Genomic DNA, 25,379 nt, shown 5'->3' with positions numbered 1-25,379 from the left:
TTGAACTGGAATAGCACTTAACATAATGCCAAGCACAGTGAGCACTAAGTTAATTTTGTTATTGATTATGAGGATGAAGATGATGGCTCTTACAAGATATCAGTCATTCCCCAAGAGGAAACACCAGATGCTATGGAACGATCTAGATGAAAGGGGGCTGGAAACTTTCTTTTCAGTGGTTTGTGGCTTTAGGCTTTGTTTCACCACAAACCATAAGCTTGAGATAGCCTGGACTTCATTGCAATTTTCACAGCACTTAACGGGACTTTGACCTCCTCGGCTTTCCCTCCACAACCTATGGTGGTGCTCTGCTTAGCTTCTGATAAGCAAGAGATCGCAAAGTCCTTGGAAACTCCAGAAACAGAGCCATGTTCAGTCAAGCGATAAAAGCTCTGGAAATTAGTCTTGAATATTATCGCTGTGTATCAATTGAAGTTAGATGAAGAGCTCTACATTCATCCAAAGTTCTTTTTCATACTAATTAGATACTCTTCAAAGGTGTAATTACCATTTAAAAATTACTTTGGAGTGCAGGATAGACAATAGATTTTTAATGTCTTTTAATTTCTTTCTGGGTTTCTCATATTTCATTGGCATTTTCTTATATTACCAATGAATCATAGGACTTTCAAGGACTTTTACTTCCCCACAAGTTAAATTCTAAACTGAAGCTCAGCTTGCATGAAAAGCTTGATTCAATTACCAGAGAAAGAGTATAATTAAAAATTTGATTGCAAGGGTTATCATTTTGCAGGATTCTTCCTCTACTGCCACCTTGAGCATAGGACTGTTGCCAGCCTGAGGGAAATGGCCCTGTTGCATATGAGAGTGCAGAATAAGAGGCTGGGTACTGTGCTCACCATCACGATTGGGGCACAGCTAAGACTCAAACTGTATCAGTCTTCTTAGCCCTCGTCCAAATGGTGTTTCTTTGCATCTTGGACCATTTCAGAAGGAAGAGAACTGTAATTTTTTAAGCTGGTGATCATGGAGAGCAGCTATGTTTGTCAAGTGTGTCATGTCAGTGTCGCTGTAGTCTAAGTAAAAGAGCTGATCTGCTCTTCCACAGCTGCAACAGATGGTACCATAAGCTACATGCTTTTTTTTCTGGGTGGGCAATTGGTTCGGGTCTCAGCACTTGGTCTACAAGTGTTCAATGTCTTCCCATTTCTCTTTGGATAAAGTTTACAATGTTAGAAATGGCCTCTGGGCCCTGCCGGATCTGCTCCTTTTTTTATCTGGTCTCTTCCTTCACTGCCTGCTCTGCACTGGTCACACTGGTTTTCTTTCTTTCTTTTTTTTTAAAGATTTTTTTCAAAGATTTATTTATTTATTTGAAGGGCAGAGTTACACACAGAGAGAAGGAGAGGCAGAGAGAGACAAAGAGAGAGAGAAAGAGAGAGAGAGAGATCTTCCATCAGATGGTTCACTCCCCAATTGGCCGCAAAGGCCGGAGCTGTGCTGATCTGAAGCCAGGAGCCAGGAGCTTCTTCCGGGTCTCCCACGTGGGTATAAGGGCCCAAGCACTTGGGCCATTTTCTACTGCTTTCCCAGGCCGTAGCAGAGAGCTGGATCGGAAATGGAGCAGCCAGGTCTCCAACCAGTGCCCATATGGCCACTGCAGGCCAGGGTGTTAACCCACTGAGCCATAGCATTGGCCCCACATGGGTTTTCATTCCATCCCTTTATTCTCTTTACTTTTCCCCAGATACAAAGCTTTTGCACATTCTGGATCCTCTGCCTAGAACATAGTTTCTTCTCTCTATTTCAGTGATTCCAACTACTTCTGACATCTGACCTCAAACACTGCTCCCCAAAAAGTTCTCCCTGCCATTCTCCTAGCCCAGGGCCTCCTTTTGTGCTTGCTTACAGCACCAGGGACCATTCCCTCCCTGCATGTGTCTATCTGTGCAGCGGAATATTTGGTTCAAGTATACTGCCCCCACCCCACTACAGAACCTTTCTTTTTTTAAAAAAAATTTATTATTTCTTTTAAAAATCTATTTATGGTATTTTATATATTTCATATTTATAGATTTAGGAGCACAGTGGTATTTCCTATCCTTCTTCCTCCTCCCTCTTCTGTTCCTACTCTTTTTTTTTCTTACAAATATCTATCTTAAGTTCACTTTATACTCATAAGATTAACTCTACACTAAGTAATGAGTTTAACAAATAGTAAGAATAAAAAATACTGTCCCTCAACAAGGACTGTAGACAATCAATGAAGCTCAAAATGTCAATTTCACTCCTACATATTACATTTTTGGTGCTCTATTGGTTATCACAGATCAGAGAAAACATATTTGTCTTTTCAGAACTGGTTTATTTCACTAACCATAGGGGTTTCCATTTGCATCCATTTTGTTGAGAAAGATAGAACTATTGTGAATTGAGCTGCAATGAACATGGCGGTCCAGTTAACTATTTCATCTGTTGATTTCATTTTCTTTTAAAGATTTATTTATTTTACTTGAAAGTCACAGTTACACACACACACACACATACACAGAGGGAGTGGGGGAGAGAGAGAGAGAAAAAGAGAGAGAGGGAGAGAGAGAAAGAGAGAGGTAGAGAGAGAGGTGGGGGGGGGGAGATAGAGAGGTAGAGAGAGAGAGAAGTCTTCCATCTGCTGGTTTGCTCCCCAGATGGCTGCAATGGCCGGAGCTGCGCTGATCCGAAGCTGCGCTGATCCGAAGCCAGGAACCAGGAGCTTCTTCCAGGTTTCCCATGTGGTTGCAGGGGCCGCTATGCCACAGCACCAGCTTCATATTGGTTTCATTTTGTTTGGGTAAATTCTCAGGATTGGGATAGCTGGATCATATGGTATATCTATTTTCAGGTTTCTCAGATATCTCCATACTGTCTTCCACAATGGCTGTTCTAGTTACAGCACACTTCTAAGGGTGGGCATAGAGTCAAGGTTTGCTCACCAGTGAGTCTCTAGGACACAGCACAGTGCCTGGCAAAAAGAAAGGAGGAAGTGCTTAGTGAAGATTTTTCAATGCCTGAGTAAATTATTCAGAAGAATTGTTCTGCCCCTTGCTGCACAGACCAGTCTCAGGACTCTGTGGTGTTCTCCAGGATTCTGGTTGTGCAACTCTGCATGATTCAGTGAGGGTACACATGATGCCTTCCTTGGACCGTATTCTGCCCAAAGAGTCAGTATACTTAGTCCTGTTATTAATGGGTTTTTAGACTTTGGAGAGATTATTTAAAGTCTTTTTTTCTTTAAATTTTATTTAAGGCATACAAATTTCATGCATTTTATAAATACAAATTTAGGAACATAATGATTCTTTTCACCCTACCCTCCCTCCCACCCATACTCCCATTCTTCTTCCTCCTCCCTCTCCTATTTCCATTCTTATTTTTTACTAAGATCTATTTTCAAGTAACTTTATAGACATAAGATTAGTCCTGCACTAGATAAAGAGTTCAACAAATAGTATGAAAAAAAATTGTTCCTCAACAGTCAAAACAAGGGCTGTTTAAAGCGATTGCATTTCAAAGTGTCAATTTCACTTCTATAGATTACCTTTTAGGTATTTTAAAGTCTTTATGTCTCATACATAAAATATAGTTATTTTTTTTTTATCTTTTATTTAATGAATATAAATTTCCAAAGTACGTCTCATGGGTTACAATGGCTTTCCCCCCCATACCGTCCCTCCCACCCACCACCCTCCCCTTTCCCACTCCCTCTCCCCTTCCATTCACATCAAGATTCATTTTCGATTATCTTAGTATACAGAAGATCAGCTTAGTATACCTTAAGTAAGGATTTCAACAGTTTGTTCCCACACAGAAACATAAAGTGAAAAATAATAGATGATTTTTTTTTTAAATGATGATGAAATCAGATCAGACCTATTGTCATGTTTAATCCCAGTGAGAGTCAAGTTGGGAATTGATAGTTTCTTTTCTTTTTTTTTTTTTTTTTTTTTTAACAGAAGATCAGTTTAGTGTACATTAAGTAAAGATTTCAACAGTTTGCACCCCCATAGAAACACAAAGTGAAATATACTGTTTGAGTACTCGTTATAGCATTAAGCCTCAGTGTACAGCACATTAAGGACAGAGATCCTACGTGAGGAGTAAGTGCACAGTGACTCCTGTTGTTGACTTTACAAATTGACACTCCTGTTTATGGCATCAGTAATCTCCCTATGCACCAGTTATGAGTTTCCAAGGCTATGGAAGCCCCTTGAGTTCTCCGACTCTTATCTTGTTTAGACAAGGTCATAGTCAAAGTGGAGGTTCTCTCCTCCCTTCAGAGAAAGGCACCTCCCTCTTTGAAGACCTGTTCTTTCCACTGGGATCTCACTCACAGAGATCTTTTTGCCAGAGTGTCTTGGCTTTCCATGCCTGAAATACTCTCATGGGCTTTTCAGCCAGATCCGAGTGCCTTTAGGGCTGATTCTGAGGCCAGAGTGCTATTTAGGACATCCGCCATTCTATGAGTCTGCTGAGTATCTCACTTCCCATGTTGGATCACTCTCCCCTTTATTTATTCTATCGGTTGGTGTTAGCAGATACTAGACTTGTTTATGTGCTCCCTTTGACTCTTAGTCCTTTCATTATGATCAATTGTGAACTGAAATTGATCACTTGGAATAGTGAGATGGCATTGGCACATGCCACCTTGATGGGATTGAATTGGAATCCCCTAGTATGTTTCCAACTCTACCAATTGGGGCAAGTCAGCCCGAGCATGCCCCAAATTATACATCTCTTCCCTCTCTTATTCCCACTTTTATGTTTAACAGGGATCACATTTCAGTTAATTTTCAACACTTAAGAATAACTGTGTGATAATTACAGAATTAAACCAGTCATATTAAGTAGAACAGACAAAAAAAAATACTATGAGGGATAATGTATTAAGTTGTCCATTAGCAGTCAGGGCTATGCTGATCAAGTCACCATTTCTCATAGTGTCCATTTCACTTCAGGAGGTTTCCTTTTTGGTGTTCAGTCAGTTGTCACCGATCAGGGAGAACATATGGTAGTTGTCCCTTTGGGACTGGCTTACTTCACTCAGCATGATGTGTTCCAGATTCCTCCATTTTGTTGCAAATGACTGGATTTCGTTGTTTCTTACTGCGGTATAGTATTCTAAAGAATACATATCCCATAATTTCTTTATCCAGTCTACCATTGATGGGCATTTAGGTTGGTTCCAGGTCTTGGCTATTGTGAATTGTGCTGCAATAAACATTAGGGTGCAGACCGCTTTTTTGTTTATCAATTTAAACTCCTTTGGGTAAATTCCAAGGAGTGGGATGGCTGGGTCGAACGGTAGGGTTATATTCAGGTTTCTGAGGAATCTCCAGACTGATTTCCATAGTGGCTTGACCAGTTTGCATTCCCACCAACAGTGGGTTAGTGTCCCTTTTTCCCCACATCCTCTCCAGCATCTGTTGTTGGTAGATTTCTGTATGTGAGCCATTCTAACCGGGGTGAGGTGAAACCTCATTGTGCTTTTGATTTGCATTTCCCTGATTGCTAGTGACCTTGAACATTTTTTCATGTGCCTGTTGGCCATTTGGATTTCCTCTTTTGAAAAATGTCTATTGAAGTCCTTGGCCCATCTCTTAAGTGGGTTGTTGGTTTTGTTTTTGTGGAGTTTCTTGATCTCTTTGTAGATTCTGGTTATTAACCCTTTATCTGTTGCATAGTTTGCAAATATTTTTTCCCATTCTGTCGGTTGTCTCTTCACTCTCCTGACTGTTTCTTTTGCAGTACAGAAACTTCTCAATTTGATGCAATCCCAATAGTTGATTTTGGCTTTGATTGTCTGTACCTCCCGGGTCTTTTCCAGAAATTCTTTGCCTGTGCCAATATCTTGAAGGGTTTCTCCAATGTTCTCTAATAACTTAATGGTGTCAGGACGTAGATTTAGGTCTTTAATCCACGTTGAGTGGATTTTTGTGTAAGGTGTAAGGTAGGGGTCTTGCTTCATGCTTCTGCACGTGGAAATCCAGTTTTCCCAGCACCATTTATTGAATAGACTGTCCTTGCTCCAGGAATTAGTTTTAGATCCTTGATCAAATATAAGTTGGCTGTAGATGTTTGGGTTGATTTCTGGTGTTTCAATTCTGTTCCATTGGTCTATCCATCTGTTTCTGTACCAGTACCATGCTGTTTTGATTACAACTGCCCTGTAGTATGTCCTGAAATCTGGTATTGTGATGCCTCCGGCTTTGTTTTTGTTGTACAAGATTGCTTTAGCTATTCGAGGTCTCTTGTGCCTCCATATGAATTTCAGCATCATTTTTTCTAGATCTGCGAAGAATGTCTTTGGTATCTTGATTGGGATTGCATTGAATCTATAAATTGCTTTTGGGAGAATGGACATTTTGATGATGTTGATTCTTCCAATCCATGAGCATGGAAGATTTTTCCATTTTTTGGTATCCTCTTCTATTTCTTTCTTTAAGGTTTTGTAATTTTCATCGTAGAGATCTTTAACGTCCTTGGTTAAGTTTATTCCAAGGTATTTGATTGTTTTTGTAGCTATTGTGAATGGGATTGATCTTAGCAGTTCTTTCTCAGTCATGGCATTACTTGTGTATACAAAGGCTGTTGATTTTTGTGCATTGATTTTATATCCTGCCACTTTGCCAAACTCCTCTATGAGTTCCAATAGTCTCTTAGTAGAGTTCTTTGGATCCTCTAAGTACAGAATCATATCGTCTGCAAAGAGGGATAGTTTGACTTCTTCCTTCTTGATTTGTATTCCTTTGATTTCTTTTTCTTGTCTGATGGCTCTGGCTAAAACTTACAGAACTATGTTAAATAGCAGTGGTGAGAGTGGGCATCCCTGCCTGGTGCCAGATTTCAGTGGAAATGCTTCCAACTTTTCCCCATTCAATAGGATGCTGGCTGTGGGTTTTTTATAAATTGCTTTGATTATATTGAGGAATGTTCCTTCTATACCCAATTTGCTTAGAGTTTTCATCATGAAAGGGTGTTGAATTTTATCAAATGCTTTCTCTGCATCAATTGAGATAATCATATGGTTTTTCTTCTGCAGTCTGTTAATGTGGTGAATCACATTGATTGATTTGCGAATGTTGAACCATCCCTGCATACCAGGGATGAATCCCACTTGGTCTGGGTGGATGATTTTCCTGATGTGTTGTTGTATTCTGTTGGCCAGAATTTTATTGAGGATTTTTGCATCTATGTTCATCAGGGATATTGGTCTGTAATTTTCTTTCAGTGCTGCATCTTTCTCTGGCTTAGGGATTAAGGTGATGCTGGCTTCATAGAAAGAATTTGGGAGGATTCCCTCTTCTTCGATTGTTCTGAATAGTTTGAGAAGAAATGGGATTAGTTCTTCTTTAAATGTCTGGTAGAATTCAGCAGTGAATCCATCTGGTCCTGGGCTTTTCTTTGTTGGGAGGGCCTTTATTACTGTTTCAATTTCTGTTTCAGTTATGGGTCTATTTAGGTTTTCGATGTCTTCATGGTTCAATTTTGGTAGATTGCATGTGTCCAGGAATCTATCCATTTCTGATAGGTTTTCCTGTTTGCTGGCATACAGGTCCTTGTAGTAATTTCTGATGATTCTTTTTATTTCTGTGGTGTCTGTTGTTACGTTTCCTTTTTCATCTCTGATTTTATTGATTTGGGTCTTTTCTCTTCTTTTTTTAGTTAGTTGGGCCAATGGGGTGTCAATTTTGTTTATTTTTTCAAAAAACCAGCTTCTCGCTTGGCTGATTTTTTGTAATGTTTTTTTGGATTCAATCCTGTTAATTTCTTCTCTGGTTTTAATTATTTCTCTTCTCCTACTAGATTTGGGTTTGGTTTGCTGCAGTTTTTCTAGGTCCTTGAGGTGCGCTGAAAGCTCATTTATTTGGTACCTTTCCAATTTCTTGGTATAGGCACCTATTGCTATAAATTTGCCTCTCAATACTGCTTTTGCTGTATCCCATAAGTTTTGATATGTTGTGTTGTTGTCTTCATTTACTTCCAGAAAGTTTTTGATTTCTCTTTTGATTTCTTGAATGACCCAGTGTTCATTCAGGAGCATGTTGTTCAGTCTCCATGTGTTTGCATACTTTCTGGGGTTTCCTGAGTTGCTAATTTCCAGCTTCATCCCGCTGTGGTCTGAGAAGCTGCATGGTATGATTCTAATTCTTTTAAATTTGCTGAGACTTGCTTTATGGCCTAGTATGTGATCAATCCTAGAGAAGGTTCCATGCGCTGCTGAGAAGAATGTGAAGTCTGTAGATGTAGGGTTGAAAGTTCTGTAGATATCTGTTAGATCCATTTGGGCAATAGTGTCGATTAAATCTGCTGTTTCCTTGTTGATCTTCTGTCCGGATGATCTGTCTATTTCTGAGAGTGGAGTATTGAAGTCCCCCAGTACTATTGTATTGGAATCTAAATCTCCCTTTAAGTCCCTTAACATATCTTTTAAATAGACCGGTGCCCTGTAATTAGGTGCATATACATTTATAATAGTTACATCTTCCTGTTGAATTGAACCCTTAATCATTATATAGTGTCCCTCTTTGTCTCTCTTAACAGTTTTTGTATTAAAGTTTATTTTGTCTGATATTAATATGGCTACACCTGCTTTTTTTTGGTTTCTGTTGGCATGGAATATCTTTTTCCAACCTTTCACTTTCAGTCTGCATGCCTCTTTGTTAGAGAGATGTGTTTCTTGTAGGCAACAAATAGTTGGGTTGTGTTCTGTGAGCCAGTCAGCTAAACGGTGTCTTTTAACTGAAGAATTCAGACCATTAATGTTCAATGTGACAATTGATACGTAGTGACTTTGCCCTGCCATTTTCCCGGAAATATTTTCTAGTATATGCTTTGAGCTTCCCATGCTCTTTTACTGGTAGGTGTTCTTCCTTTCCCTTCTTTCATATTGATGGCCGTGTTTCTGTGTTTCTGAGTGTAGCACATCTTTAAGTATCTTTTGCAGGGCCGGACGAGTGGCCACAAAGTCTTTCAATTTCTGTTTGCTATGAAAGGTCTTTATTTCACCTTCATTCACAAATGAGAGCTTGGCAGGATATAATATTCTGGGCTGGCAATTTTTCTCTCTTAGCACCTGTGCTATGTCTCGCCATTCCCTCCTAGCTTGTAGGGTTTCTGATGAGAAGTCAGCTGTGAGTCTGATTGGAGATCCTCTGAGAGTAATCTGACGTTTCTCTCTTGCACATTTTAGGATCTTTTCTTTATGTTTCACTGTGGTAAGTTTAATTACCACGTGTCGTGGTGAGGATCTCTTTTGGTCATGTTTATTGGGGGTTCTATGAGCTTCCTGTACTAGGATATCTCTGTCCTTCTCCAAACCTGGAAAGTTCTCTGCTAGTATCTCACTAAAAAGGCCTTCCAATCCTTTCTCTCTCTCCATGCCTTCAGGAACTCCTAGAACTCGAATGTTGGTTTTTTTAATAGTATCCTGTAGATTCCCAACAATATTTTTCAGGTTTCTAATTTCCTCTTCTTTTCTTTGGTTTGACTGTATGTTTTCCTGTGCTCTATCTTCTAAGTCCGATATTCTCTCTTCTGCTTCACCCATTCTGTTTTTAAGGCTTTCTAATGTGTTTGTCATTTGATCTATTGAGCTCTTCATTTCATTTTGATTTCTCTTGACTATTACACTTTCCTGTTCTACTAGTTTCTGAGTTTCATTTTGACTCTTCCTTAAAATTTCATTTTCACGAGAAAGATTTTCAATCTTGTCCATTAAGGATTTCTGTAGTTCAAGGATTTGCTTTTGAAAACTTCTAAATGTTCTTATCATAAATTTTTTGAAATCCGTATCTTGCATTTCTTCTATCTCATCATCTTCATACTCTTGGCTTGGGGTGTTTTGCTTATTTGGAGGCATCATAGTGTCATCGTTGATCTTGCTCCCTCTATTTCTGTGTTTGTTACTCGGCATAGTTAATTCTTCTTGCGTCACTGTGTGCTTTTTTTCTTTTTTTTTTTTTTTTATACTGTGTCCGTGTTAAGTGGACTGCCTGCTGTTGGAGGAGCCTTGGAGGCTTGAGATGGGTGGGGCCTGAGAGCTCTGCCTGGTTCTTCCAGGTTAAGGGTGTGCAAAGGTGACACCCTCAGGTTATGCGTGGTAAATCTCTCTCTTTTTATTTATTTATTTATTTTATTTATTCAGGGGGTAAGTAACACTGCAGGGCAGGGCTGTGCAGAATTGATGGTATTTAGCTTCCAGTCTTTGGCTCCTCTGGACTCCCACTGGGTTGCCTAGGCTACTGAATTGTAGTGACTCAGTTCCTTAACTCTCCCCCACTGATATGTAAATCCAAAGAGGAGGCCTGCTCTTTGTCTCTTGGGAATTCTTCAAGTCTTGCAGGCTTGTAACCTTTGCAAGGTTAGGGGGAAGAGAAACCCCAAAGCTTTTTTTTTTTCCTTCTTTCCGGTAGTGAGTTTGCTGCACTTTCCGGCCCCCCTCTAGATTCTGACCCCCATTTCCCCACCAATGTCTCGGGTTATTGAGCTCACCTCCCCTTCCAGCGCTGATGTGTGGACTCGGAGCCCTGAGCGTCTCAAGTCTCCCCGCTGTTTTCTGTGTGGCGTGCACTCTCCTTGGAGCACTGTCGCGCAGACCCTGGGGCTTCTGCGGCTGGGTCCCGCGACTTTGCTTCCATGAGGTGGGCGACCTTGTTCTCCCAGTAGGTCGTCCGATTCACGCCTGCTCCATTCAGAAGGGTTTCCCCTGCAATTTTTATTTGGTTCTATTTTCTGCGGCTACCGTAACTCCCCTTTTATTAAACTAAATTTTCCCGGACTATCGGTGCGCGCCCTCACTATTCCGCCATCTTGGCTCCGCCCCCATAAAATATAGTTATTAATATTTGCTTTATTTACCTTACCAACCTATTTAATAAGAACATTAAAATACATATCTTGTATAGTTTGTATTAGTGTGACATAGACCCTACTTGGTGAAAAGGAATTGGTTCCCTTATTTCAGTGCATAGTTGATGTACAGAATTGTGTTTTACAACACAAAAGGCCACTAAGCATCCTGGAAGTCAGAAATGTGATCCCAGCATCTGGCTTCCCTCTTGCCCTTTGCTTCAGTGTCAGGACATTTGCTAATCTTTAGGCAGCTTTGGGTAGTTGGAAACTGATAGAAAAAAAAGCAATTCTATCTGTTTGTCATCTATATTAGCTTTCACATATGATTTTTTAAAATCTTTTCCTGTGTCTACAACCTCTACCATGCAATAGTATAGAGCCCTCCCAGTTTGATTTTGGGCTTAGTTCTGTGCATTATGAAAGCTCTAGAAAAACATCAACAAGATTTATTTATTTATTTTTTTGACAGGCAGAGTTAGACAGTGAGGGCAAGAGAGACAGAGAGAAAGGTCTTCCTTCCGTTGGTTCACCCCCCAAATGGCTGCTACGGCCGACATGCTGTGCCGATCCGAAGCCAGGAGCCAGGTGCATCCTCCTGGTCTCCCATGCGGGTATAGGTCCCAAGGACTTGGGCCATCCTCCACTGCACTCCCACGCCACAGCAGAGAGCTGGGCTGGAAGAGGGACAACTGTGACAGAACCAGTGCCCCAACCGGGACTAGAATCCTGGGTGCTGGCACCACAGGTGGAGGGTTAGCCTAGTGAGCCCCGGCGCCAGCTCAACAAGATTTATACAAATGTTATAAGATTCAGAACATGATTGCAGAGGCTGTGAAGTTCCAAGACCTGCAGTTGATGAGCTAGAGATCCAGGAGAGCTGATGGAGTGGTTCTAGTCCAAATGTGGGCAGTTCCCTAGGAAATGCTGTTTCAATTTCAGTCCAGAGACAAGAAGAAAATCAATGTCATAGGCAGTCAGGTAGGAGAGAGGCAGGCAGGAGGAGCTACCTCTTAATTGAGAGAGTCAGCTTTTTTGCTCTTTTCAGGTGCAATAGTTTGAATTGTTTGGATATCCATAAAGCCCCACTTGTTAAAGTCTTAGTTCCCAAGTCTTATTTTAAAAGAGGATGGAAACTTAATCTAATGATGGTGTCCAAAAGTGTGGCCTCTGAAAGTGATTAGATTGCATTGAGCAGTTGGAATGGAGTCCTCATAATCAGCTGATAGTGGCTTTACAAAGAGAGACATATGGACAATGAAGAGGAGCTTGCTCCCCCCTCTGATTTTAGGCTTGCCACGTGAATATTCTCTCTCCACATAATCCATCACCCATCACCCTCACCAGAGACCAGAGTAACAGGATGGCTCGAAGTTGGATTGTGGGGGTCCAGTGCTGTGGCACAGCAGGTTAATGCCCTGGCCTGAAGCACTGGCATCCCATATGGGTGCTGGTTCTAGTCCTGGCTGTTCCACTTCTGATCCAGCTCTCTACTATAGCCTGGGAAAGCAGTAGAAGATGGCCCAAGTCCTTGGGCCCCTGCACCCATGTGGGAGACCTGGAAGAAGCTCCTGGCTCCTGGCTTTGGATCGGGCAGCTCTGGTTGTTGTGGCCAATTGGGGAGTGAACCATTGGATGGAAGACCTCTCTGTCTCTCTCTGCCTCTCCTCTCTCTGTGTAGTTCTGACTTTCAAATAAATAAAATAAATCTTTAAAAAAAAGTTGGATTGTGAACTTCTAAAACCAGGAATACAAATAAAGCTTTTCTTTTATAAAGTTAGCCAGCTCATCTCCTGTATTTTAGTTGTAATGAAAAGCTGACCAATACAAATATATAATCACTTTTAGCATTTTCTGAAATGTGGGATGGGTAGCATATTATTTGTAGTACTTTCAAAGGAGAAAACTGCAACATAGAGACCTTGCTTTAACATCCCCTGGTGGTCCAGTGCTAGGTTTGGCTTAAGACCCAGATCTCAGACTGGCATCTGCACATGAGCATGATGGCAGAAAGTTAGCATCTCATTTTAATCCAAATAGAAGAAATGCATAAGGTCTTCAAAAGAGTCATGGGAAATGTGTGTTATAAAAACTATTTATGCATTACGATTTTTTTTTGCACCAAAATAAGCTTATCTTTTAATCTTATTTTTCCTTAAACCTTTTGAAGTCATCTCATGTTCATATTCCTGGTAACTAATGACCTGAATTCCTAGGTTTATTCTAAACTGGTTGTGATAGCTGTGGAAAATATTATTTTTTAAATATGACATTTCCCTGTGATTTAAGATAGATTAAGAAATCTACACTACTGATTTGGAGTCTAAAGGGAAACCAGGCAACCACTTCACAGGCAGGTTCCAGGATGCCCATCTCAGTACAGACCTCAGAAGCCACAGGACAAAACTTTCCACAGGCAGCACGGTGCTAATCAGAGGAAAGTGGAACACAGAACAAACCAGCTGTCTGTGCACAGAAGAGAGCACTCTCATGTCTGGCGCTGCTCTCTGTCTGTGGAACTCCCTCCTTCAGCCTGGATGGTTTTCCCTATTTACAATGTGCATCCTTCTTGACTTTAAGGACTTCACTTGGTGTGGGTTGGACTGCGTGATGCTTCCTCTTCCCAACTCCTGCCGCTTGGCTTATGCTGCTCAAGGTCCCCCACAGTCCTGGCATCTGGACTCCTTCTGGGAGGCGTCTGCTCTGCAGAAAGAACAGAAGGCCGAGGAAAACAGAGATAGAATGAGATCCACAGGGCTCTAATTCGCAGGGGAAAAGCAACATGACCTTGGCCTAGTGGATGTGTTCACAAGAGGCTTAAGTAGAGGTCCCGTGGCTTCCTACAAGAAGTTTGGGCAAACTGTGATGATGTGGTTGGAAGAAAACCTTCTGAACACAGGGAAAATCCATATCAGAAACAAAAGAAGCCTTTTACATGCTTTTTACACCCCCTACAAAGTACACTCAATAGCTAACGACATGCTGTTCTGCTCTCTGAAAAATGAAATGACTGGAATTTTTAATACCATTTCTGAGATTTCCTGTGAGAGTTGATGTATACTTTCTACTAAGTTCAAAGCACCATTTTCCTCTAATTGTTTTCAATATTTCTCCATATTGTTAGCATCTTTCAGAAAAGCATTGGCAGATTGTTTTCCCTAGGGGGGACAGAAGAAAATAAAATTCCATGATTTAATCTTTTAAAAGATGAGGGGGGAAAAAGGGCAAAAACACAAATTCAATACTGGCCTTTTTTCTACTTCAAACATGTTAGTATCTAAATAATGCCCCCAATGAATACTCTCTTATGCTTACAAAAGTAGTTCACAAATCAAGAATTTTTTAAATTAATGTTCTTGGAAACACCTAACATGAAATTTCTGGTCTTCTCTAAAGCAGAGTTTCCAAATTATTGGAACAATTAAAAAGGCCCATTAAGTTATGGTAAAGTAAAAATATTGAGGGGAAGGAGACCGCAGCACTGCTGAGGAGCACATACAGATTTGATGCATCAAGGGCACTTGCTGTGTGTTGAATGCCTTTAGACTATCCTGACCCAAAGCCTTCTCTGCTGACTTCATTACCGTCTTTGTTCTGCAGATGAGGAGTATGCTTACCCCATCCTTACAGGAATGATCTAGTGGAACCTGAAACCCGTGACTGTTCTCTCAAAATTCTAAACCCCCCAAAGGATTGTTTGGTAAATCTTATTTCTCTCTTGATTTCATGATTTAAAAAGGTGATATTTAGAGAAATAAGGCAAAAGGAAAAATTTTAAAAGGTAAACGTATCTGGGTAGGAATTTGATACAGCTGGTAAGATGCCATTTCGAATGCCTGCCTCCTGTATCAGAGTGTGTGGGTTCACGTCCTGTCTATAGTGCTGATGCCAGCTTCCTGGTAATGTGCATCCTTGGAGGCAGCAGGCAATGGTCCAAGCAGCTGGGCCCCTGCCACCCACAGAGGAGACCTGGATGAAGTGCCCAGCTACTACTAACTTTAGCCTGGCCCGATCCTGGACATAAATGTGTTTGGGGATTGAACCGTTGGCAGAGGGTTTGGTCTATCTGTCTGTCTCTGCATTTCATATAAAAATAAATAAGTTAATGATTCAATGTTGAAAGATAATATATAGCTCTACAATTTTAAAAATGTCAAGGTAATTAGATAGTCTCTTGTCTGCTTTGTTATCAATATTCTCAGGTTTGGAGGTAAGTTCGTTTTCAGAAAGACTGAATTTTACTCTGTTAGGATCTCGGAGGTTTCTATGAGGATACTTCAAAAAGTTTGTGGAAAATGGAGTTAAAAATACATCTATTTTGCTGCAAATTGTTGAAATCCATACATATGTAGCATCTTCAAAAACTTCATGTAAAATGATCATTATGAAGAAATTTTGCGTTGATCTCAATTTTTTTGCACTCAAATCAACTTCTCTCTAAATTTCACTTTTCCATTTTAAAGTCACCATTCAATTTTGTCAGGAAAGGCTGAGGGGAGCCCCTCTGTAGAGTGATCAGATCAAAGAGAGCTTCATTAGGACTGAGCACCCAGCTGTGCTGCTGTTCACAGGTTCTTCTGAGTCCATATGAGAACTGTGCTCCTTCACAAGCAGTGTTAGGTGTCTTGGGTTAGATCTAACCAGACACGGATTGGCCAGCTCTTGCCTTTTCTTCTTTCTCTCATAACTGCCTTCCTCTGCACTTCCTTCTCTCCAGCCTGCTCACCTCTAGGTGGCTTCTCTTCAGTTGTGTTTCAAAGGAGGCTACTGCAAAGCTTTTCTGCTGCACTGGGAGATTATGACAGCCTCTTGAGGCTCAGTGTGTTGAGACCTCAGTCCTGGATTGCTGTAGAGCTCTGCTCCTGACCTTGACAGATGATATTTGTGCTTCTAGTCTGAAGATCATGCCTTGGTTTTTTTAGGTTCTTCTGTATAAAGCCAGGCAACGTGTGGTGGTGGAACGGGAATGGGTGTGGAAGACAGAACAGTAGTTTCAGCTAGGAAAATATCAGGTTGTATTGCTTTGGAAAGATGACTTAACTTCTTTGGGTTAGGAGTTATTCTAAGTAATTGTGATAGAGAAATTTCAGATTGGTGGACTAAAGCTATTTTTTTCTGGGCGTGATCACTAAAGGGGAGCTGGAATCTTGGAGCCTCAAAGTTTGTCGCCTCCAGGGACGTTTTAAAACCCCCCAAAGCAGGAAATATTGTAAAAATGTGTTCCCTGGTCTGGCTTTTGGTGGCAGTAGTTGTGGTTGCTAAATGAATTCTCACTATGTAATCAAGATATCCACTAGGACTTCCCTGTGATCTACATAAGAGAAGCTGAACAAGCCTGCCACTTCTTGTAGACAGTTCAGTTTATAGTATGCATCATCTTCTTATGTGTGTTAACCCTGTTTCACATGACATTCACCCAGATGTAAAATTCCACCCCTTCTTTGATTGCCACATAACATGTGCTCACCTAAGCCAAAGAAGCTCTGAGATGTAAAGGAGACATGAGGAGTAATTACACTGCAGGCATGTGCACAGCTTCTAGGCAAAGATTAGCTGAGCTGTTCTTAAACTCTCTCTTCAAAGGGTCCATGCCCCTGAGATGGAATTTGATAAAAGGAGCCACATTTCTCCATAAATAGTTTATTCAAAAGATCTCTAAGATATTGAAAAGTTTGACATGAGAACCATTTATTTTACAAAACTCATTTGTTTCTTCATTCAGTGTTTCATTCATTCATTCTAGGCTTTTGGGGGTTTAGCTTCTACAGGCAGAGTTGTAAATCCAATTCAGTACTGTTACAGGAAACCTCCTAAACTGTTGGGGGAATCGCTCAGAATACCCAAAACTGGGTCTAATTGCTTGATGCACAGCAAGTCAGTTACTGACACTGGGTTGTGGAAGAAAGTAAGTGTCTGTTGCATAGCACAGAGCATGGAGCCAGCTCTCAGTTAATTCCCAGGCTCCTCAAAGGACTAGGGGTAAAGATTCTTGTAGACTCAATTTGGGATTGAGAGCTATGTGTTCAGCTTGTGTCCAAGTTGGTCTGCAGTGCTCATGGCCCTCCTTGGATTGGGCAGTGATGTTGTATTTTCCTGGGATTTTCATAATGGCAAGGAGGGTTACATCAGTCAGGTAGTTACTTTTTGCTCAGGGACTGGGAGTTCCTGGAAGAGAACCCCTCTGAAGACAAGATCAAATGTTAGGAGAGATAAATGACCTCTTGAGTCTTATGATCAGGGATACTGTAGGGCCAGATCTGTCAATTCAATGAGGTAATTTTTGTAAGAAATTGATTTGCAATCTTAAAAGCAGAACAAGGAAACTTTAGGCTTAGGGAACGAGGCTGGCAGAGCTTGAGAGACTAGGACCTGATGGGATCCAGCATCTGCATCCAAGGCACTGGACTGGGGCTTGGCTTAAGTACTGCTTCCAAGGAAACACACAAAAGAAGGAATTCTCCACGTAACTGAAGCCAGAGGATTTTGTATGGGAATCATGTGGTTTCTTTTTTTTTTTTTTTAAAGATTTATTTATTTATTTGAAGGTCAGGGTTGCACAGAGAGAGGAGAGGCAGAGACAGAGAGGTCTTCATCCGCTGGTTCACTCCCCAATTGGCTGCAATGGCCAGAGCTGAGCTGATCTGAAGCCAGGAGGCAGGAGCTTCTTCTGGGTCTCCCATGTGGGTGCCGGGGCCCAAGCACTTGGGCCATCTTCTACTGCTATCCCAGGTTATAGCAGAGAGCTGGATCGAAAGTGGAGCAGCTGGGACTCGAACCCATATGGGATGCTGGCACTGCAGATCAGGGCGTTAAGCCACTGTACCACAGTGCCCGGCCCCGACTTGTCCTTTAATTCCATTTTACATGAACTTTTTGCAATACCCTTGTATGTACAGTCATACACCACATATACACAAAAACCTGACTCCTTTTATCTATTTATTTATTTAACATTTGACAAACCACAATAACATTAAGTATAATAATTTTGGTGATGTTCTACAAAGTTTGCTGAGCATTTGCTATTTGCCAGGCACTGAGTTAGATACTGACTACAAACAGTTGGATTTTTCACAATTTCTCGAAATCTAATATGGTTTATTTTGAGCTTGATAAAACCAATTTGTTGAATAAGATTGCTTTAGTTATTAGAGGACTCCTGTGTTTCCACAAGAATTTTAGCATCATTTTTTTCTAGATATGCAAAGAATGTCCTTGGTATTTCGATTGGGATTGCATTGACTCCGTAAATTGTGTTTGGTAGTATGTACATTTTCATGATGTTGATTCCTCCAATCCATGATCATGGAAGATTTTTCCATTTTTTAATGTCTTCTATTTCTTTAGTGTTTTGTAATTTTCATCGTAGCGATCTTTGACATACTTAGTTAAATTTCTTCCAAGGTATTTAATTCTTTTTCGAGTTATTTTGAATTGGACTGATATTAAAAGTTCTTTCTCAGCCATGGCATTGTCTGTGTATACAAAGGCTGCTGATTTTTGTGTACGGATTTTATATCCTGCAATCTTATAAAACTTAGAAAACTCTTTTATGAGCACCAGTAGTCTCTCAGTGGAGTCTTTTGGATCCTCTATATATAGAATCATGTCATCTGCAAATAGGGATAGTTTGACTTCCTTCTTTCCATTGTATAGCCCTTTTATTTGTTTTTCTTACCTAATTGATCTGGCTAAAACTTCCAGAACTATATTAAATAGTAATGGTGAGGGTGGGCATCCTAGTCTGGTTTCAGATCTCAGTGGTAATACTTCCAGCTTTTCTCTATTCAATAGGATGCTGGCCATGGGTATGTTATAAATTGTCTTGATTGTGTTGAGGAAATGTTTCTTCTATACCCAATTTGCTTAAAGTTTTCATCATGAAAGGGTGTTGTATTTTATCAAATGCTTTCTCTACATCTATGGAGATAACCATATGATTTTTGTTCTTCAGTTTAATATGATGTGTAACATTGAATAATTTTCAAATGTTGAACTAACTCTGCATACTAGGGATAAATCCTACTTGGTTGGGGTGAACGATATTTCTGATGTGTTGTTGGATTCGATTGGATAGTATTTTGATGAGGTTTTTTGCATCTATGTTCCTCAGGGAAATTGGTTTGTAGTTCACTTTCTCTGTTGTATCTTTTTCTGATTTAGGAATTAAGATGATGCTAGCTTCATAGAAGGAGTTTGGGAGGATTTCTTCCCTTTCAATTGTTTTGAATAGCTTGAGAAAAATTGGAATTAGTTCTTCTTTAAATGTCTGATAGAATGCAGCAGTAAAACCATTCAGTCATGTGATTTTCCTTTTTGGAAGCATCTTTATTACTGATTCAATTTCTGTCTTGGTAATGTGTCTGTTTAGGTTTTCTATGTCTTCATGACTCAATTTTGGTAGATTTTATGTGTCTAGGAATCTATCCATTTTTTCTAGATTTCTCAATTTGTTAGCTTACAGCTCTTTGTAGTAATTCCTGATGATTCTTTTTATTTCTGTGGTTTCTTTTGTTACATTTCCTTTTTCATCTCTGATTTTATTGATTTGGGTCTTCTCTATTTTTTTTTTTTTTGGTTAGTTGCACCTATTGTGTATCAATTTGGTTTATTTTTTCCAAAAACCCAGCTCTTCATTCATTGATCTGTTGTATTGTTTTTTGGTTTCAATTTTGTTTATTTCTTCTCTAATTTTAATCATTTCTTTCCTCCTGCTAAATTGGGGTTTGGTTTGTTGTTGTTTTTCCTGGTCCTTGAGATGCACTGATAGCACATTTATTTGGTACCTTTCCAATTTCTTTATGTAGGCACCAATTGCTATAACCTTCCCTCTTAATACTGCTTTTGCTGTTTGCTGTAAGTTTTGGCATGATGTAGTATCCTCTTCATTTGTTTACAGAAATGTTTTGATTTCTCTTTGATTTCTTCTATTTCCCACTGTTCATTCAGAACAGGTTGTTTAGTCTCCATGTGTTTATATAAGATCTAGAGATTCTTGAGTTGTTGATTTCCAGCTTCATTCCATTGAGGTCTGAGAAGATGCAGGGTATTATTTCGATTTTTTTGAATTTGCTGAGACTTGTTTTATGGTCTAGTTTATGGTCTATCCTAGAGAAAGTTCTATGCACTGATGAGAAGAATATGTGTTCTGCCACTGTGGGGTGAAAAGTTCTGTAGATACCAGGTCCATTTGGTTCATAGTGTTGATTAGCTCTGTTGTTGGTTGATTTTTGGTCTGGTTGATCTGTCCATTGATGCAAGTGGGGTGCTGAAGTCCCCCATTACTATTGTATTGGAGTCTATGTCTCCCTTTAGATCCATTAACATTTATTTTAAATATCCATGTGCCCTGTAATTGGTGAATGTAGGTTTATTATAGACACACCTTCCTGTTGAATTGATCCCTTAATCATTATAAAGTGCCATTCGTTGTCTCTTTTGACATTTTTTGTGTTAAAGTCTATTTTGTCTGATATTAGGATGGCCACACCAGATCTTTTTTGGTTTCTCTAGCATGAGATATGTTTTTTCATCCTTTCAGTCTGCATCTATCTTTGTTCTTGAGATGTGTTTCTTGTAGGCAGCAAATAGATGGGACTTTTTTTTTTAAAATCCATTCTTCCAGTCTGTATCTTTTAACTAGAGAATTGAGACCATTTACATTCAAGGTGACCATTGATAAGTAATGGCTTAGCCCTGCTATTTTGCCATAAATACTCCTATTGTTTACTTTGGATATTTTTTGTACTTTTACTAGGAGATTTTCTGCCTCACCTTCTTTCATAGTGATGAACATGCTTCTGGGTTTCTGTGTATAGCACATCCTTAAGCATCTTTTCTTTTCTTTTTTTTTAACTTTTATTTAATGAATATAAATTTCCAAAGTACAGCTTATGGATTACAATGGCTTCCCCCCCATACCGTCAGTCCCACCCACTACCCTCCCCTTTCCCACTCCCTCTCCCCTTCCATTCACATCAAGATTCATTTTCGATTATCTTAATATACAGAAGATCAGCTTAGTATACATTAAGTAAGGATTTCAACAATTTGCTCCCACACAGAAACATAAAGTGAAAAATAATAGATGATTTTTTTAAATGATGATGAAATCAGATCAGACCTATTGTCATGTTTAATCCCAGTGAGAGTCAAGTTGGGAGTTGATAATTTCTTTTTTTTTTTTTTTTTTTTTTTTTGCAGAGGATCAGTTTAGTATGCATTAAGTAAAGATTTCAACAGTTTGCACCCCCATAGAAACACAAAGTGAAATATATTGTTTGAGTACTCGTTATAGCATTAAATCTCAATGCACAGCACATTAAGGACAGAGATCCTACATGAGGAGTAAGTGCACAGTGACTCCTGTTGTTGACTTTACCAATTGACACTCCTGTCTATGGCATCAGTAGTCTCCCTATGCTCCAGTCATGAGTTTCCAAGGCTATGGAAGCCCTCTGAGTTCTCCGATTCTTATCTTGTTTAGACAAGGTCATAGTCAAAGTGGAGGTTCTCTCCTCCCTCCAGAGAAAGGTACCTCCTTCTTTGAAGACCTGTTCTTTCCACTGGGATCTCACTCACAGAGATCTTTTTGCCAGAGTGTCTTGGCTTTCCATGCCTGAAATACTCTCATGGGCTTTTCAGCCAGATCCGAGTGCCTTTAGGGCTGATTCTGAGGCCAGAGTGCTATTTAGGACATCTGCCATTCTATGAGTCTGCTGAGTATCTCACTTCCCATGTTGGATCACTCTCCCCTTTATTTATTCTATTGGTTAGTGTTAGCAGGTACTAGACTTGTTTATGTGCTCCCTTTGACTCTTAGTCCTTTCATTATGATCAATTGTGAACTGAAATTGATCACTTGGACTAGTGAGATGGCATTGGTACATGCCACCTTGATGGGATTGAATTGGAATCCCCTGGTATGTTTCTAACTCTACCATTTGGGGCAAGTCAGCTTGAGCATGTCCCAAATTATACATCTCTTCCCTCTCTTATTCCCACTCTTATGTTTAACAGGGATCACATTTCAGTTAATTTTCAACACTTAAGAATAACTGTGTATTAATTACAGAATTAAACCAGTCATATTAAGTAGAACAGACAAAAAAAATACTATGAGGGATGATGTATTAAGTTGTCCATTAGCAGTCAGGGCTATGCTGATCAAGTCACCATTTCTCATAGTGTCCATTTCACTTCAGGAGGTTTCCTTTTTGGTGTTCAGTCAGATGTCACCGATCAGGGAGAACATATGGTATTTGTTCCTTTGGGATTGGCTTATTTCACTCAGCATGATGTGTTCCAGATTCCTCCATTTTGTTGCAAATGACTGGATTTCGTTGTTTCTTACTGCGGTATAGTATTCTAAAGAGTACATATCCCATAATTTCTTTATCCAGTCTACCGTTGATGGGCATTTGCGTTGGTTCCAGGTCTTAGCTATTGTGAATTGAGCTGCAATAAACATTAGGGTGCAGACCTCTTTTTTGTTTGCCAATTTAAATTCCTTTGGGTAAATTCCAAGGAGTGGGATGGCTGGGTCGAACTGTAGGGTTATCTTCAGGTTTCTGAAATCTCCAGACTGACTTCCATAGTGGCTTGACCAGTTTGCATTCCCACCAACAGTGGGTTAGTGTCCCTTTTTCCCCACATCCTCGCCAGCATCTGTTGTTGGTAGATTTCTGCATGTGAGCCATTCTAACCGGGGTGAGGTGAAACCTCATTGTGCTTTTGATTTGCATTTCCCTGATTGCTAGTGACCTTGAACATTTTTTCAAGTGCCTGTTGGCCATTTGGATGTCCTCTTTTGAAAAATGTCTATTGAGGTCCTTGGCCCATCTCTTAAGTGTGTTGTTGGTTTTGCTTTTGTGGAGTTTCTTGATCTCTTTGTAGATTCTGGTTATTAACCCTTTATCTGTTGCATAGTTTGCAAGTATTTTTTCCCATTCTGTCGGTTGTCTCTTCACTCTCCTGACTGTTTCTTTTGAAGTACAGAAACTTCTCAATTTGATGCAATCCCAATAGTTAATTTTGGCTTTGACTGCCTGTGCCTCCTGGGTCTTTTCCAGAAACTCTTTGCCTGTGCCAATATCTTGAAGGGTTTCTCCAATGTTCTCTAGTAATTTGATGGTGTCAGGTTGTAGATTTAGGTCTTTAATCCATGTTGAGTGGATTTTTGTGTAAGGTGTAAGGTAGGGGTCTTGCTTCATGATTCTGCACGTGGAAATCCAGTTTTCCCAGCACCATTTATTGAATAGACTGTCCTTGCTCCAGGAATTAGTTTTAGATCCTTGATCAAATATAAGTTGGCTGTAGATGTTTGGGTTGATTTCTGGTGTTTCAATTCTGTTCCATTGGTCTATCCATCTGTTTCTGTACCAGTACCATGCTGTTTTGATTACAACTGCCCTGTAGTATGTCCTGAAATCTGGTATTGTGATGCCTCCGGCTTTGTTTTTGTTGTACAAGATTGCTTTAGCTATTCGAGGTCTCTTGTGCCTCCATATACATTTCAGCACCAATTTTTCCAGATCTGAGAAGAAGGTCTTCGGTATCTTGATTGGTATTGCATTGAATGTATAAATTGCTTTTGGGAGAATGGACATTTTGATGATATTGTATCTTCCAATCCATGAGCATGGAAGATTTTTCCATTTCTTGGTATCCTCTTCGATTTCTTTCTTTAAGGTTTTGTAATTTTCATCGTAGAGATCTTTAACGTCCTTGGTTAAGTTTATTCCAAGGTATTTGATTGTTTTTGTAGCTATTGTGAATGGGATTGATCTTAGAAGTTCTTCCTCAGCATGGCATTGCCTGTGTATACAAAGGCTGTTGATTTTTGTGCATTGATTTTATACCCTGCTACATTGCCAAAATCTTCTATGAGTTCCAATAGTCTCTTAGTAGAGTTCTTTGGGTCCCCTAAATAAAGAATCATGTCATCTGCAAAGAGGGATAGTTTGAGTTCTTCCTTCCCAATTTGTATCCCTTTAATTTCTTTTTCTTGCCTAATAGCTCTGGCTAGAACCTCCAGAACTATATTGAATAGCAGTGGTGAGAGTGGACATCCCTGTCTGGTACCAGATCTCAGTGGAAATGCTTCCAACTTTTCCCCATTTAATAGGATGTTGGCTGTGGGTTTTTCATAGATTGCTTTGATTGTATTGAGGAATGTTCCTTCCAAACCCAGTTTGCTTAGAGTTTTCATCATGAACGGGTGTTGTATTTTATCAAATGCTTTCTCTGCCTCTATTGAGATAATCATATGGTTTTTCTTCTGCAGTCTGTTAATGTGGTGTATCACATTGATTGTCTTGCGCACATTAAACCATCCCTGCATACCAGGGATAAATCCCACTTGGTCTGGGTGGATGATCTTTCTGATGTGTTGTTGCATTCTATTGGCGAGAATTTTATTGAGGATTTTTGCATCTATGTTCATCAGGGATATTGGTCTGTAATTCTCTTTCAGTGCTGCATCTTTTTCCGGCTTAGGAATTAAGGTGATGCTGGCTTCATAGAAAGAATTTGGGAGGATTCCCTCTTCTTCGATTGTTCTGAATAGCTTGAGAAGAATTGGAGTTAGTTCTTTAAATGTCTGGTAGAATTCAGCAGTGAATCCATCTGGTCCTGGGCTTTTCTTTGTTGGGAGGGCCTTTATTACTGTTTCAATTTCTGTCTCAGTTATGGGTCTGTTTAGGTTTTCGATTTCTTCCTGGTTCAATTTAGGTAGGTTGTATGTGTCCAGGAATCTATCCATTTCTGATAGGTTTCCCTGTTTGCTGGCATACAAGTCCTTGTAGTAATTTCTGATGATTCTTTTTATTTTTGTGGTGTCTGTTGTTACGTTTCCTTTTTCATCTCTGATTTTATTGATTTGGGTCTTTTCTCTTCTTTTTTTAGTTAGTTGGGCCAATGGGGTGTCAATTTTGTTTATTTTTTTCAAAAAACCAGCTCCTCGTTTGGCTGATTTTTTGTAATGTTTTTCTTGATTCAATCCTGTTGATTTCTTCTCTGATTTTAATTATTTCTCTTCTCCTACTAGATTTGGGTCTGGTTTGCTGTAGGTTTTCTAGATCCTTGAGGTGAATTGAAAGCTCATCTATTTGGTGCCTTTCCAATTTCTTGATGTAGGCACCTATTGATATAAACTTTCCTCTTAACACTGCTTTTGCTGCATCCCATAAGTTTTGGTATGTTGTGCTGTTATCCTCATTTACTTCCAGAAAGTTTTTGATTTCTCTTTTGATTTCTTGAATGACCCATTGTTCATTCAGGAGCATGTTGTTCAATCTCCATGTGTTTGCGTATGCTCTAGGGATTCCTGAGTTGCTAATTTCCAACTTCATTTCTTTATGGTCTGAGAAGCTCCTTAAGCATCTTTTCTAAGGCTAGACAAGTGGTGGCAAATTCTTAAATTTCTGTTTGTCATGGAAGGTCTTTATTTCACCTTCATTCATAAACAGGAGCTTTGCAGGGTACAGTATTCTGGCTTGACAGGTTTTTTTTCTCTTAAGACTTGTACTATA

At 39.8% G+C, this 25,379-nt stretch overlaps 1 long non-coding RNA gene across 4 annotated transcripts in view; it reads left to right on the top strand.

Annotated features, from left to right (window-relative positions):
• LOC149127834 (uncharacterized) overlaps window positions 1-25,379 on the top strand; it is a 182,932-nt gene that overhangs the window by 78,686 nt on the left and 78,867 nt on the right. Inside the window, exon 3 of one of the 4 annotated variants that reach the window (XR_016229082.1) lies at window positions 14,449-14,548. The exons of the other annotated variants lie outside the window; for them this stretch is intronic. This is a non-coding gene — a long non-coding RNA (uncharacterized LOC149127834). The remainder of the gene's footprint in view (window positions 1-14,448; window positions 14,549-25,379) is intronic. 4 annotated transcript variants of the gene reach the window in all.

Source organism: Oryctolagus cuniculus, chromosome 2, assembly GCF_051225735.1.
Source record: "Oryctolagus cuniculus isolate XC-2025 breed Fujian yellow rabbit chromosome 2, ASM5122573v1, whole genome shotgun sequence".
Lineage (NCBI taxonomy): Eukaryota > Metazoa > Chordata > Mammalia > Lagomorpha > Leporidae > Oryctolagus > Oryctolagus cuniculus.
This window is presented reverse-complemented; position numbering and strand designations above follow the sequence as displayed.